Here is an 11,356-nt window from a genome sequence, read left to right on the forward strand (position 1 = left end):
TAAATTCCTTACTTTCACATTTGGTCAGGTTTCAGGGTAAGAAAATTTACACGACCTATTGTTTACGAAAGTGTTGATCTCTTAAGGTATAAGATAAGAGTCAATTAACAATCCGCTTCCTTATCATTCGATATAGCTTATTAACGTATTTTTATAGTAACGCGAAACCCGTCACATGAAGATCAGGACCTGCTCGCCATTCGGGGGCACCTGCTTTCCCTCGGTATTAGTTGGTGTTCGAGTTGCTCAGTCTTTAATTTTTTTATGTTGTGTTTTGGGTACTGCTGTTTGTTTTTTGTCATTTTTCGTCATTGGAAACCAACAGATGATAAATTATGATTAATTTTGTCCGATTAAATACCATCAATAATGACTGTTTGTGTGTGCTGGGAGAGGGGACTTTTATCTATTCCAAGGTGTTGTAATCAATGCCTCAAAAGCTACACTTGGACAGTACTATTGTGTGCGTAATTTTGTCAAATGTCTTACAAAATCCATCACAATTATATCAGTAAGTATGGCATTGTTGTTATCTTTGCAAGTGTTTTCGATAATTGACACTAATTAGGTTTCATATGGTCTTTAGCCTCGGAATCTTGTAAAAGGATGAACAAAATAGTGGTATTTTTAAATACATAACAAAAAGTACAAAGAGGAACGAACGATAAAGAAAATAAATCACAGAATTAAACAACAAAACATATCTTTTAGTAAAAAAAATCTGAAAGATTGTGTACAACTACATATACCGAAAACAAACTAAAAAAACATACTTTATTTGTTGATAAGTTTTGAAGTTATTTTTACTTTACAAGTTCGTGTAATGTGTTTATCTGTAATTCTATTTTCTCCTTCCTCCAAATAACCGATCTTCTGGCAAGGTGACTTCCAAAATATGTTACTTTCAATATAATATTTTCTTATGCGATGTTTTTATCGTGTATTTTATTCTCTTAGTCATGATTAGACATTGTAAAATACCTTGTATATTTTTTATCTCTTTGGAGGATGTTTTTTTAATCGACTGATTCCTTCTTTCGATGAAAACTTCTGCAATACATATGTACTCCCCTTCTCTATCATATGTCAAATTTTGATTTATATTAAAGTTCAGGCATGAAATCAAGTGATAGTTTTTACGTGTGGCAACACAAACTAGTTCTGATGCTCCTGAATAATTTTTCTTGACAGCTTCAATAAAACGCACGTGTTCACCTAATAATGTTCGCTGTTCCCAAATATAGTTGACTGCTTTTATATTTCTACCATGCACTAGACAACACACTCTTCCACTTTGATTCTTTATAAAGGAGTTTGTAAAATCTACAACGTACAAAATATTATTCTTATGCTGAAGTAAAAATCCATAATACTTTAGGGATCTTATAGAGTGAAATATTAAACTAAAGGATGTCTATGCACATGAAAGCCGTCTTAAAAATATGTCATATGAATATAAAGATTATGAATTACTGGGATACTTATTCGATTTGTTATCATGCCAACATTTATCGGTCGTCATAACATTTCGGCTGTTACTGTGGAGACATAACACACCATTTTGTGACTATATATATATATGTATTTGTTCCGCAATATATATAATCCATATGGAACAAAATGGTAGACTTCTTTAGTACGTAAATTGTATAATATTTATTCCTTCTTCATTAAATAATTTCCTGAAACATAAAGCCCTATAAAATTTGTTCCTACGATGATGACTTGTATACAATAGACAGATGTTTGACGGTCATAATAAAAGATACTTGTATATCATCTGATTGATTACACCTAGACATTGCATTTAAAATAGTAATCATCTGTACATAAAACTTTATGCATGCATGACACTTTAATTTCTATCACATAATTATTATTTCAGAAAGTTCTCCTACATAAACTTATTCTTGGCATTTCGCTTACATTATTATTATTCCAGCAATTTCTCTTACATAATAAATATTCCTGGAACCTTTCGTACATAATATGTCCAACTAAAAATACGCCAATACAGACATTCCTTAGAAAAATAATTATTTTGACATTGAACTTCCATGTACTTTAATTATCTTTGATATGGAATTGGCCCATTTCTGTTAGTTCACATGATTTGCTCTGATGATTTGAATAACGTGTATCAATATGCAGTAAACAATATGCATGATATACTTATATTGAATATTTCATTATAATTTAAAAGTGATAACTAAATATTTTGTAAATCTTAAGATATTGTTTTGAGTATTGTCAAAAATATAAATATTTGCAATTTAACAATCAAATCGTTTGCATATTTTTTATTCCTATGTCATTATTTCTCTTTAGGTGTTATTGAAATCCATGTGTGTTGCTGAAATTCCAATTGAATATCTGTTATGTAATATTTTATCCAGTGTGAAGGAAATCTTCTTACAGCAATGAATAAAATATCATATGGTGAATGTTCCCAATAGAACTTTTGTTAAAAGTTCTTTTGAGCAGATATAAAATTTCACCAAAATCCGCCGGTTCTTTAATTTAAATAATTTATGATAGCGAAAGGTGACATAATTAATTGTAATCCCTACAATAGTTCGATACATTTGCATTACTTACCTAATTGTATATCATACTTATATTCTGTCAAATTTTTATTGCTTTGAACAGGATAATAACAGTTGTACGTGTTTTGTTCTTCCGAAGTGATATTATATATCCTTAGATATATAACTTCTTTGAGATGGTTCTTATACGCAACACTAAATCGAAAGTCTTCTGATTGTAATTTCTCTCCAATTGATAAAATAGATGGCTCTTTGTCGGTCACATATGACCATCGGACGTCGCTCTTTTTGGTACTGTTCACAGGGCATACCAGTGTAAGAGTGTCACCAGGTAAAATACTATACATGTTTTCATCACCTGGGTTCAGAGATATATTTTCTGAAATTTAAACGTTTCTTTCGACATGTTCGATAGATTAATGTAAATTGATATACAGATGTCATGTTGGTTCAATATTCAACATTCAACATTCAACATTCGATTTTTTTTTTTTTTTTTTTTCAACATTTTTTGGTATTATTCATTTTCAACATTCAACTTTCGATTTCAACATTCAACATTCAGAAAAATTTTTTTGTTAAACTTTTTTTCAATTTTTTTTTTTTTTTCAACATTCAACTTTCGTTTTCAACATTCGATTTTCAACTTTCAACATTCGTTTTTAACATTCAACATTCGTTTTCAACATTCAACATTCGTTTTCAACATTCAACGTTCGTTTTCAACATTCGATTTCGTTTTCAACATTCAACATTCGTTTTCAACATTCAACATTCGTTTTCAACATTCAACATTCGTTTTCAACATTCAACATTCGTTTTCAACATTCAACATTCGTTTTCAACATTCGATTTTCAACATTCAACATTCGTTTTCAAGATTCAACATTCGATTTTCATCTTTTAACATTCGTCTTCAATATTCAACATTCGTTTTCAACATTCAACATTCAAAATTTTTTTTCGTTTTCAACATTCAACATTCAAAATTTTTTTTTTGTTAAACTTTTTTTTCAATTTTTCTTTTTTTTTTCAACATTCGTTTTCAACATTCGATTTTCAACTTTCAACACTCGTTTTCAACATTCAAGATGCGTTTTCAACATTCAACATTCGTTTTCAACATTCAACATTCGTTTTCAACATTCAACATTCGTTTTTAACATTCGATTTTCAACATTCAACATTCGTTTTCAAGATTCAACATTCGATTTTCATCTTTCAACATTCGATTTTCAACTTTCAACATTCGATTTTCATCTTTTAACATTCGTTTTCAACATTCAACATTCGTTTTCAACATTCAACATTCAAAATTTTTTTTTTGTTAAACTTTTTTTTTAATTTTTCTTTTTTTTTTCAACATTCGTTTTCAACATTCGATTTTCAACTTTCAACACTCGTTTTCAACATTCAAGATGCGTTTTCAACATTCAAAATTCGTTTTCAACATTCAACATTCGTTTTCAACATTCAACATTCGTTTTCAACATTCGATTTTCAATATTCAACATTCGTTTTCAAGATTCAACATTCGATTTTCATCTTTCAACATTCGATTTTCAACTTTCAACCTTCGTTTTCAACATTCAAGATTCGTTTTCAACATTCAACATTCGTTTTCAACATTCAACATTCGTTTTTAACATTCAAGATTCGTTTTCAACATTCAACATTCGTTTTCAACATTCAACATTCGTTTTCAACATTCGATTTTCAACATTCAACATTCGTTTTCAACATTCAACATTCGTTTTCAACATTCAACATTCGTTTTCAACATTCGATTTTCAACATTCAACATTCGTTTTCAAGATTCAACATTCGATATTCATCTTTTAACATTCGTTTTTCAACATTCAACATTCGTTTTCAACATTCAACATTCAAATTTTTTTTTTTGTTAAACTTTTTTTTCATTTTTTTTTTTTTTTTTTTTTTTTTTTTTCAACATTCGTTTTCAACATTCAACATTCGTTTTCAGTGTTAGGGTAGGCACTATAAAATTAGTGTAGGTAGGGTTAGCGGAAACACATGTATTATTTTTTTAGGCCTTAATCACATTACATACAAATGCATAAGATAAAATATAAATTGAGAAACATATAAGAAAACAACACCGTTTTACACTATAAAAAGTGTTATAAAAGGCAAGAAAGAACCAGATAATACAAATAACATCTATAAAATATAACACTCAAAATCTGTATATTTGTGGCTGATTTGCATTTATTATCTTTAAACATCTCCTTATCTTCAGATTTTTAGATAAAAAATTCCCAAACATTTATATACATATAAATTTTCTTTTGTAAATATAGCCATGACAACTTTGAAAGATTGTCTATAAAAATTAAAAATTATTGCAGGTTAAAGAAATTTCAGTAAAAAACTCATTTCTAGTATCAACATAGCAGTGGGCATTCAGTCACAAAGTGTATCTCATCCTCAATGTTATTTAATGTACCGGTATTAAATTATTAAGCATAGTTAACCTCTCTTGCAATCCCTCTGATGAATCTGAGAGAATTACAATATGTCATCAGAATACATTAAACAATCAACCCTTTGCTAATTAACTCTGACATGGTTAACACAATAAGGGAAAACATCAGGGAGATCATTAATTAAAAGTTTGAATAAGTTGGGACTTAAAACATCCCCTTGCCTCACTCTAATAAATACTTTTATTTTAGAATACAACCTTTTGAAGCAGCTGTTTTTAGTATATCAGAAATTGGTAGGCTGCTTTTTCTTAATCAAAATCTTGCTTTAGAAAATCATATATTTTAGTCTTACAAAGTGGGTGACATACAGAGCATCTCTAAAATTTATTGGTGAGGAATTACTCCAAATGTATCCTCATGTTAAAGCAGTTATATTTATATTAAGTTTTGACGAATTCTTAATATAAGTTGCTATATTAAATATTGAATACAAGCTTACAATGACAGTCAGAAAAAGTTGGTAAAAAATCTGAAACCTCAAAGCTAAGTATATATTTGACATAAAACATTCTGATACTATTTAATAATCGACTACACTAGATCTGACGGTCTTATGGCAAGCGAATTTACCAAATAAGGGAGTTACCATTAGGAGGGGGGGGCTAGGATGAAAAATTTTGTCCGGCATGTTTTTTAGTTGTTATCTCTGTCCTGCCTTTTTAGCTCACCTGGCCCAAAAGGACCAAGTGAGCTTTTCTCATCACGTCCGTCTTCCGTGTTAACTTTTACAAAAATCTTCTCCTCTGAAACTACTGGGCCAAATGAAACCAAACTTGCATTAAATCATCCTTAGGGTATTTAGTTTAAAAAATGTATCCGATGACCCTGCCCATCAACCAAGATGGCCACCATGGCTAAAAATAGAACATGGGGGTAAACTGCAGTTTTTGGCTTATATCTCTGAAATTAAAGCATTTAGAGCAAATCTGATGGAATAAAAATGTTTGTCAGGTCAAGATCTATCTGCCCTGAAATTTTCAGATGCATCAGACAACCTGTTGTTGGGTTAGTGCCCCTGAATTGGTAATTTTAAGGAAATTTTGCAGTTTTTGGTTATTATCTTGAATATTATAATAAATAGAGATAAACTGTAAACAGCAAAATTGTTCAGCACATTAAGATCTACAAATAAGTCATATAACCAAAATTGTCAATTTACCCCACAAAGAGTTATTGCCCTTTGAAGTAAATTTTTCACAATTTTTTAAATTCTTGTAATCTTTTATAAATATTTTCTCTGAAACTACGGGGCCAAATTAAATTAAATTTGGCCTAAATCATCCGTAGGGTATTTTGTTTTAAAAATATATCCGACTGCCCTGCCCATCAATCAAGATGGTTACCACGGAACCAAATAGAACATGAGGGTAAAATGCAGATTTTGGCTTATATCTCTGAAACTAAAGCATTAAGAGCAAATCTGAGAAAGAGTTAAAATGTTCATCAGGTCAAGTTCTATCTGCCCTGACATTTTCAGATGCATCTGACAACCTGTTGTTTGGTTGCTGCCCCTGAATGGTAATTTTAAGGAATTTTTGCAGTTTTTTGTTATTATCTTGAATATTATAATAGATAGAGACAAACTGTAAACAGCAATAATGTTCAGCAAAGGAAGACCTACAAAAGTCAACATGACCAAAATTCTCAATTGACCCCTTAGGGAGTTATTGCCCTTTATAGTCAATTTTTAACAACTTTTCGTAAATTCTGTAATCTTTTACAAAGATAAGTAGACTGTGACTCTTTATAGGAGTGATTGCCCTTAAATGAGGATTTTTTATATCCCCTTTTATGTTTTGAGCAAAAACTAAAGAAGATAGAGAGAAACTAAACAGGCTAAATGATCAGCAATACAAGATCAATAAAACAGATTTTTGTCCATGAATTCTATTCTTCTCTTCAATGTTGGAGAGTGTCCTTTGTTGAATATGCACATAACCAAGGTGAGCGATATAGGCTCTTTAGAGCCTCTAGTTTCAAATTTCATCCTAGCCTATGAACTTGTTACAATCTTTATATTTAGTGCTTTAGGTTATTACTTAATACTTATAAATAAAATTCTTTATTAGATAAAGCAATAAAGTTAAATATTTAATAGTGTCCACAATGACGGTCTCCTCTGTATCCACTACGATAAATATTCGAACCAGGTCCACCTCTCCCTGTGTAGTTTGAGTTAGAATGATCATCTCTCCCTCTGTAGTTTTGAGTTTGAAATATCGCCTCTCCCTTTGTAGCTTGTATCAGAATAATCACCTCTCCCTCTGTAGTTTGAGTTTGAATAATCGCCTCTCCCTCTGTAGTTTGAGTTTGAATAATCGCCTCTCCGTCTGTAGTTTGAGTTTGAATATTCGCCTCTCCCTCTGTAGCTTGTATTAGAATAATCGCCTCTCCCTCTATATTTTGAGTTTGAATATTCGCCTCTCCCTCTGTAGCTTGTATTAGAATAATCACATTTCCCTCTGTAGCTTGTATTAGAATAATGGCCTCTCCCTCTGTAGTTTGAGTTTAAATAATGGCCTCTCCCTCTGTAGTTTTGAGTTTAAATAATCGCCTCTCCCTCTAAAGATTGTTTAAGAATAATCACATCTCCCTCTGTAGTTTAAGTTTGAATAATGGCCTCTCCCTCTGTAGTTTGAGTTTAAAAGTCGCCTCTCCCTCTGTAGCTTGTATTAGAATAATCACCTCTCCCTCTGCAGTTTGAGTTTGAATAATCGCCTCTCCCTACGTAGCTTGTTTAAGAATAATCACATCTCCCTCTGTAGCTTGTATTAGAATAATCACCTCTCCCTCTGTAGTTTTGAGTTTGAATAATGGCCTCTCCCTCTGTAGTTTGAGTTTAAAAATCGCCTCTCCCTCTGTAGCTTGTATTAGAATAATCACCTCTCCCTCTGCAGTTTAAGTTTGAATAATCGCCTCTCCCTCTGTCGCTTGTATTAGAATAATCACATCTACCACTGTAGCTTGTATTAGAATAATCACCTCTCCCTCTGTAGTTTGTGTCTGAATAATCGCCTCTCCCTTTGTAGTTTAAGTTTGAATAATAGCCTCTCCCTCTGTAGTTTGTGTTTGAATAATCGCCTCTCCCTTTGTAGTTTGAGTTTGAATAATGGCCTCTCCCTCTGAACATTGTAGCTTGTATTAGAATAATCACCTCTCCCTCTGTAGTTTTAGTTTAAATAATGGCCTCTCCCTCTGTAGTTTGAGTTTAAATTATCACCTCTCCCTCTGTAGTTAGTTTGGATAGTGGCCTCCCCCTCTGTAGCTTGAATTAGAATAATCAACTCTCCAACTGTAGCTTGTATATGAATAATCACCTCTCCCTCTGTAGCTTGTATTAGAATAATCGCCTCTTCCTCTGTAGCTTGTATTTGAATAATCACCTCTCCCTCTGTAGCTTGTATTAGAATAATCACCTCTTCCTCTGTAGTATGGGTTTGAATTTATCACCTCTCCCTCTGTAGCTAGTATTAGAATAATCACATCTCCCTCTGTAGCTTGTATTAGAGTAATCACCTCTCACTCTGTAGTTTGAGTTTGAATAATCACCTTTCCCTCTGTAGCTTGTATTAAAATAATCACCTCTCCCTCTGTAGTTTGAGTTTTGATAATTGCCTCATGTATTATTATTGTTGCCTTTAATTTTCCGGATATCTTGTTCATCCGTTTTATCCGATACGCTTCCGTTAGGTATCCGTTTTATGTGGTACTTGTCCGTTGAATGTACGTTCGACATCCGTTTCTCGTACGTTGCATATCCTGTGTGTGTCCGTTAAGCATTCGTATCGCGTCCCCCTTACTGAAAAAATCAGCCTCCTGCAACTTGCTGCAGACTTGCGGCGAACACAGAGTCTGTATTTGCGGCATGTTTGTTGCAAATACACTGCAGGTCTGCTGCAAACAATTTACCATGCACATGAGTGTTTGCTGCAGACCTGCTGCAAACATCTATATGCAAACGAATGTTTGCTGCAGACCTACAGCAAACATTTTTACGCAAATTAATCTTTCTCCTGCGTGTTTGCTGCAAACTTGCAGGAACTACATACATTATACAATTAACCAATGTCATGTTGTGTACACATCACATTATCTATATAACGAATGTTGAAGACGACTGTTGAAAGTTGAAAACGAATGTTGAATGTTGAAAACGAATGTTGAAAGTTGAAAATCGAATGTTGAAAACGAATGTTGAATGTTGAAAACGAATGTTGAATGTTGAAAACGAATGTTGACAACGAATGTTGAAAACGAATGTTGAATGTTGAAAACGAATGTTGAAAGTTAAAAATCGAATGTTGAAAGTTAAAAACGAATGTTGAAAGTTGAAAATCGAATATTGAAAACGAATGTTGAATGTTGAAAACGAATGTTGAATGTTGAAAACGAATGTTGAAAGTTGAAAATCGAATGTTGAAAGCTAATGTCGAATGTTGAAAATCGAATGTTGAAAACGAATGTTGAATGTTGAAAACGAATGTTGAAAAAAAAAAAAAAAAAAAATTGAAAAAAAAATTTAACAAACAAAAAATTTGAATGTTGAATGTTGAAATCGAATGTTGAATGTTGAAAACGAATGTTGAAAGTTGAAAATCGAATGTTGAAAACGAATGTTGAAAAAAAAAAATTGAAAAAAAAAGTTTAACAAAAAAAAAATTTTGAATGTTGAAATCGAATGTTGAATGTTGAAAATGAATGGTACCCAAAAAAAAAAAAAAAAAAAAAAGAATGTTGAATGTTGAATGTTGAATATTGAACCAACTTGACATCCGTAAATTAATTGACGAAACTAAAATTTCCTTTTCACATATTAAATGAATATAGAATAATGTACATGTGCATTTACCTTTCTTGTTATATAAATGATGTATCATTCCTTACTACTACAATACTGCTGTCGTTATCCTTTAAAGGCAAAATTGCAAGAGTAATAATGCAATATTTTTTACATTGTATTATTATCACTCCAAACCAGTAAAAGTCTGAAATGGCCTATATTTGTACTCGACTGTACTGATTTTTACTCGACCAGTCTGAATTGGTCTGAAATTTACTTGATAATACTCGACTTTAGTCTGAACCATACTTAACAGTCTGAACTAGTACTCCACCTTTACTCGACCAGTACTTAACCATTTTATTTTCGTCTGAACCATGCTCGACCTAGTCTGAACCATTCTTCACCTAGTCTGAACCATACTCGACCTAGTCTGAACCATACTCGACCTAGTCTGAACCATACTCGACCTAGTCTGAACCATACTCGACCTAGTCTGAACCATACTCGACTAAGTCTAAACCAACCTAGACCTAATTTTTGTATCTATCTATCTATTGAATTTCATCAATTTAGGAACTGTTTTTAACAGCTATTTCCCCTGGCTAGAAATTTGAACAACAATTTGAAATTTAAAATGTATTCAATATGGCATTGAAACCAAAATTTCACAATAAACATAATATAAATTCAACACCATATTTATCAACACTTACATATATATATCACCTTTAAAATAAAAATAAAACAAGCTGATCAAAATATCTCAAAACTGAATTGTGACTAATATTTTCAATGTTATTCAAATTTTTTTGAATGTTTCAGATATATTTTATGGTTACTGGACAATTTTCACCATTTACTTAAGCCTTGTATAGATTTATGGTGTCAGTTGAGTTTAGTTAATAATGCAGTGAACATTTTTTTTATTAAAATATATTTAAAATAGTATATAAAGCAACTTAATAAATTTTAAAAATCACACCTTTGTTTTGTAAAACAAAGGATTTAATATAATCATGATAATAGAACTTCCATAGCAATCCTTGATAACCATTTAAAAAAGGAAATGTGTTCCAAAGTTGCAGAAAAAATCTATTTCAATTAAATTTAAATAACTTTTGTCAAAATTAAAGACATGGCATACAAGAAGAACTTTAATAAGGTTTATTTACCTCAGTACATGTGTGTTTTACAGGTAAAAAGAAAGCCCTTTTTTACTTAAACTCGTGTATTACTTATCTAGTGAATTCAAAAGGCTTTGCGATTTAAGTTTTACTGGATGTTGCAATTTTTAATGAATGTTAATAAGAAATTAATACTCTCTAGCCAGGTGTGATCTTTTTAATGAGTTTGTCCCAAGCAGGAGGTATTACTTTATACTTTACCACTAATCAGAAGATAAATTTTATCTATTTCTTTAATTTTTGTATCCCGTTTTGATATATATTATATATAATATATCCAAAATTATAGTAAGAATAGATATATTTCTAATATAAAGTTAAACAATTTCATAATTA

The sequence above is a fragment of the Mytilus californianus genome, unplaced genomic scaffold (assembly GCF_021869535.1).
Source record: "Mytilus californianus isolate M0D057914Y unplaced genomic scaffold, xbMytCali1.0.p SCAF_6, whole genome shotgun sequence".
Classification (NCBI taxonomy): domain Eukaryota; kingdom Metazoa; phylum Mollusca; class Bivalvia; order Mytilida; family Mytilidae; genus Mytilus; species Mytilus californianus.